Source organism: Leptonychotes weddellii, chromosome 6 (genome assembly GCF_054177405.1).
Source record: "Leptonychotes weddellii isolate Sample4059 chromosome 6, ASM5417740v2, whole genome shotgun sequence".
Lineage (NCBI taxonomy): Eukaryota > Metazoa > Chordata > Mammalia > Carnivora > Phocidae > Leptonychotes > Leptonychotes weddellii.
The window spans coordinates 30,694,258-30,700,257 of NC_138374.1; the positions used below are offsets into that span (position 1 = coordinate 30,694,258).

The 6,000-nt window shown below is 43.7% G+C and overlaps 1 protein-coding gene across 1 annotated transcript in view; it reads left to right on the forward strand.

Annotated features, from left to right (window-relative positions):
• The window catches only part of MYOF (myoferlin), a 148,472-nt gene that overhangs the window by 79,115 nt on the left and 63,357 nt on the right, over positions 1 to 6,000 (forward strand). The window lies entirely within an intron of this gene.

Sequence of the window (6,000 nt, forward strand, 5' to 3'; positions counted from 1 at the left end):
TTGTTAACATACGTGATGGACAGCCCAATATTAAATTAGCCCTGTCTCTATTGCTCACTAAATCATTTCCAACACATCCTATAACATTATTATGGGCTTTGAAAATATATATTATGCTAGTTTATTTTTATTTTTTAACTTAAGAAAAATTAACACATAGCACTGTATAAGCTTAAGGTGCGCAGTGTGTTGATGTGGTATATTTATATACTGCAATATGCTTATCACTGCAGTGCCAGCTAATGCTTCCATCACGTCACATAATTATAATTTCTTTTTCATGGTGGGAACATTTCAGATCTAGTCTCTCAGCAACTTGGAAGTATGTGATACAGTATCATTGACTATAATCACTACGCTCTCATTAGATCTCCAGAACTTATTTCTCTACTAACTGCAAGTTTGTACACTTTGACCAACATCTTCCCAACTCCCCCAGCCCCTGGTAACCACTCTTCTACTCTCTGTTTTTATGAGTTTGGCTTTTTTAGATTCCACATATACGTGCTTTCTCTGTCTGATTTATCTCACTTAGCATAATGCCCTCGGGGTCCGTCCGTGTTGTCACAAGTGACAAGATTTCCTTTCTCGTGGTTAAATAATATTCCATTGTGTATATGTATACCACATCTTCCCCCATCTATTTCTGAGAATCCTGTGTTGATGCTTACATGTTCCAGAAATCTGAATTTTTTGCCAGAGCAGCCGGCTCACTGATGCCCCTTTGCCCAGAGCCACTCCTTGCTGGATTCCACCCCCCCACCACCACCCAACAAGCGTCTTCAGGCTGCTTCCCTCCTCTTACTGTCCATTCCAAGCATGGGATAGACCCTTCTCTTATTTCCCCCACATCACATCAGAGACCAAACAGCAACTTTAGAAAAGCTTTACCTCCAGTCTGGGACAGGAGTAGGGATGCACAGTGAAAGGAATAACTTGAAGCGGCTGCTAAAGGTGGCTCATCTCAAAGCCACTGGGCTCACACCAGTTGCCAAGGGTTCCCAACCAAACAGGGCTTTCTTCTTCCTTCTAGGAGTCTCATGTCTGCCTGTATGAGATTTGTGCCTTTCAGGATGATTGACCTGGAGAATATCCTCTCCCTTTAGAGGAAACTCTCCCTTCCCCTCCCCCCACCCCAGAGCACTGTGACCTTGTTCATTGACTCCCAAGAAGACAATATTAGGACGTTAGAGTCCAAAGCAGTATACTCAGGATTTTTCCTGAGTCCTGGCGTGTTTGGAACATCAGTAGTCCAGTTATTCATGAGCCACACAGATTTTAATCCAGTGCCTTTGTCTTCCCCTGAAAGAGAAGATTGTGCTGCATATTCTTTCATAGGTTACCTCTGTCTCCAACCCTCAGGCTCTGGAAGGAACTTACACAACCACCAGCAAGCCACGGGGCATCAGTCTAACTTCACATAGGAAAGGAATACTTCTCCCCCTACATGAGCACAGATTAGAACATAGTCCTGGCTAAAACATATGCTTCACACTTCATGTTACCAAATAGGACAGTTGAATTCAGGTTATTTAAATTGTGAAAGAACCCTGGTAGGTATTTGTTTTATATTATAGTTAAAGGTCTATCCAAGCAATTTTCCTAAAGCAAAGCAATGGTCTGCCTTGAATGTGAATTCATCTCTCTACTTGTAGAATCAGAAATTACCTCGAATTTTTAAGTTGTAGTTTTCCCAGTTTTTATTAATGTACCCAATAAAAAATTTAGGGCAGTTTTGTTGTTGTTGTTGTTTCTTTTGTTTCATTTTTTTTCTTCTGAATCAGCCTCTTAAGCAAGTGGCTGTACAGGCCAGGTTATTACAATAACTCTTGGGAGATAAGTCTTCAAGAAGTTATCAAGTCTCTCTCCGTCACTCTGCTCCTTATTCCCCTACCTATCCCTACTGATGTACAGACACATAAATAATACCATTTGCGACTTAAAATACTTATGGTGCCATAATACCATTCTTTGAGTTAACATTAATGGTTTTGACTACTCTAGAGTTATCCCGAAGTTTCTGATGTGTGGTCAGGAGTGATTTTGCTGAGGTGAGAATTTGAATCAGTTGTGCAGAAAGGCTAGTGCTGGTGAGCTCACCTAGCCAACCACCCAGCGTGCATGTCCGTGAGAGTGAGGCTCGGTGCTTCTCTCTTCCTGATGCTGGTGCACAACTCTTACTTAGGTCTGAAGGAGTCCCCCAATGTTTTCAGTTAGTTTGTTACATTCCATGGAGGTAATGATAGAATACTGGGTTATCCTTGAATTTTAGAGCTTGCTGTGATCTTAGGAACATCATCCTTGCAAATGATGAATCCGCCATAGCACAGTAACAAAGGGGGACCATTGAAGACCTTGAGTGCTGGGCTTATCCTGACTTTTCAAACCTTACTCCTGCAGAATAGGTCATAAACCAGGAATTCTCTCTAGAAGAAATGTATGCTGCAGAATCACGCAATGTAAACTCATTCTGGTTTGGTTTTTTCACTTGTTAAAGAGACACAGAGCCAAAAGCAACAGGTTTCCCCAGTCAGTAAGGTCCTGGTCAGAGTCTTTCTCTCCACCCCACAGCACCATCAACTCGGAAGTCCAGGAATTGTAACAGATCTTAAGAACAAATTTAGAAAAGGGAAAAAAGAAAAAGAGAGGGTGGGTGGAAAAATGGAGCAGCTTACATGCCATTTACTGTGAGGATCATGCAAGAAAATGGCTAGAAACCACCCAAAGGCCTCCATGGAGACAGCTGGTATGGCATGGGTGGTTCTGGACTTGAAGCTTTACAGATCAGCTCTTGGGGATGCCAGCTGGAACTTGGGCTTAGGCAGAAATGCTGTCATGAGTTCTTGGCAATTACAGTGCCTCTTTTGCTGTGTTCTATCACCAGAACACAATTTAAGTCCATGATCCTTCTTTTTATTTTAAGTACTCATAATAGAGGCGGGGTGGGAGAAGGGATAGGAAGAGGCTCAACAAAGTATGGCAACTAGAATGCAAAACCAAATTAATTTTTTTACTCCAAATAATTAAACACATACAAACAAAGCATAGGTCATAAATTTAGTGAAAATAAAAGCAAAAAAAAACCCAAAAACCCCCAAAAACAGTCAACAATATACAGTGTCCACAGTATATGTCAATCATATAAAAGAATGGCTTTTTAAAAACTGAAATAGAAAACAGAGTTAGTTTTCTTTGATCCAAATAATTAAACCCAGACAGAAAAATGGCTTATGTCATAAATTTAATAAAAGCAAAAATGAAATCTCTACACCAAAATCCCAGTAACATTAAAAAGCAGGAGAGGAGCTGAGATTCTGGACTTAGCCACAGTTCAGGCAACCAGGAGCCTCGTAAGAGGGTGAGATGAGCAGATTTGCATAAGCACCAGGAGGATTAATGAGAGCCGTCAGCCTAGAAGGTTGATCCTGACCCTTTTCGCGTTTCCAAAGATCCCGTGTTCCGGGTCATAGGCAAGTAATGAAACTTCCAGTAGAGCTGAAGAGGGCAACTTCCTTGCTGTAAGATAATAGTACTAGTATTTGCTCTTTGACCCTGGTTCCTGACACTGAGCTCCTAAATCTCTTGGGATTTCCTGGGTAGTAGGAGAGTCCTTTGTTCTAATGAGGTGACTCATGGGCTCTTAGATGGAGGCTGTTCTTGAAAAAGACCAAGCCATGATTAGAAGCTTGGAACTTTCTGCCCCACCTCCCGTTCTCAAGAGAGGGGCTAGAAATTGAGTTAATGATCAGTCATACTTATGTGATGAAGCCACCATAGAAATCCCAAAAATACAGGATTCAGAGAGCTTCTGGGTTGGTGAACACATACAGGTGTTGGGAGAGTATTGTGCGTGAGACCTTCTTGTCCCTTCCACATACCGTGCCCAACACAGCTCTTCCGTCTGGATATCCATCTGTAACCTTTATCATAGCCTCTTCTTATGAACTGGTAAACAGTAAGTAAACTGTCTTCCTGAGTTTTGTGAGCTGCTCTAGCAAGTTAATCGAACCTGAGGAGGAAGTCATGGGAACCTCCAATTTATAGCCGACATCTCAGAACCAGGACTTTTGATTGGCATCTAAAGTGGGGGAGGGGCAGTCTTGTGGGACTGAGCCCTTAATGTGTCTCCAGGTAGATAGTGTCGGAATTAAGTTGTAGGACACCCAACTGGTGTCGCAGAATTGCTTGGTGTGGGAAAATGCCCCACACGTCTGTGTCAAAAGTGTTGAGAGTGTGGTAGTCCTCTGAGAGTAAAGGAGGAACACAGGAGGGAGAGTGAATTTTTCCAACTCAGTTGCCAAAGAGCCCTGAGCTGCCCCATCTCCTTAGAACCAAACCTGGCCTCTTGCTCCAGTCAAGGGACCCTTCCAAGAGATGCAGTGGGGCTCAAACTGCCACTTCCCTAAGGAATCAGGCAGGTAGAAGATCAAGTGTTGCCTATCCAGACACCTGCTGGCTTCTGGAACCTCAGTGTGGCCACTGAAGGACCCCATTGATTTGTCTCCACCATCTGGGATCTGTTTCTAGACCACATCCTTCCTATTCCTTCCCAATCTTTTTGCGTGGGACCCCACATACTTTGGGAGCATTTTATGAACATGCTTTCTGTCTTCTATTCAATTAGAACCTCCTTGAGTTCTCCCATTAGTCTGGCCTACAGAAGTGCTTAATATATATTTGCTTGAAATAGCACATCCAGATTCTTCAGCCATCTCCACCACTGGTCAGCCATCCTTAGTAAACAGAACGAAAAGGTGGCAAGTTCGGCAGTTTTCTTTGGCACAGTCTCCTTGCCACTGACCCTTAATGTCCCATGCCTAGTGGTCCCACAGCCACTTTTTAGAGCTGTTAACTTGTTACCCCTTCTCAGGATTCTGGTTGACAAAAATGACCCCCTTCCCCAAATTTACTCCTGAAACTCTACACTATACCGCCTCCATCTACAATATGCACTGGTCTTTGATGATTAGAAAGAGAGCCCCAAGGCCCTGCAGAGTCAAAGAAACATCCATCAGTGTTCAATAGATTATAATTTACATTCTTGAACTTTCCCTGTTATGAGCAGTTTTGCCCCAAAGCTACTCAGGGAACCAAAGCTGAGGCTCCAGACTTCTCTAAACTATGTTGATTGTTCCTTCTTCTCTCTACCTCTTTGAGCCCAGAAGGCAGGGTGGGGGGAGGGGCAGTGGGAAAGGGCTGGGGGAAGGCCGGAATTCTCAGCTGCACTAGTCGAGAGCCTGGCTTTGAGGCACGTGAGCAGATAGTAGATCACCTGCCCCTTGTGGAGTTTGGACCTGCAAAATGGTCCAAGGAGCAGCTCCATCTTGAGCGGCTTGCTCACAGTGTGTGCCGATCAGTTGGTGATGGTCAGAACCCAAATTATTGTCTTACAGCTCAAACTCTCCAGGGTGAGGGTCCTATCAGGGCTTCTGCAGGTGACCGCAAGCTATGCTCAGGAAAATCCAGGGAGATCTAATGGAATCATGGCCACATAGAGGTGTGCAAGGCAGAGCCAGCCCAGCCAGAAATGGCATCCCAACCCCTTCCAGAACCTCCCCAGGCACCTTCTCTCTTCTCTGCAGCCCCTGCATTAGCAGATGGCTCCAGCTTCAATGCTCATCATCGTTTCTGGGCCCTGACTTAAGCCCCAAATTATGTTTCTTATTTTTGCTCTTTCCCTTCTCTTATATCATCCCAGATGGTCTACAAAGAAGAAGCTATGCTGTATCTTTAAGTTCTGACTAATACAAATAACTTCCTACTTTCTAATTTCACCAAACCCAGACTTCTCATAGCATTCCTGAACCATGGATAGTTCTGGAGGATTAGGCTTACTACTTAGTGTGTAGTTAAGGGGACTCCTGACAAGTGACAAAAGTCTCCGACACCCTTTCTACAAAAGTGACAGTGGACTAATGAAGGGATGTTTTTGAGTTCACAGTGCTAGGCAGAGCCTCTGGGATGTGGGGCCCAGCTATAAGTATATTTTAAAGCCCCTCA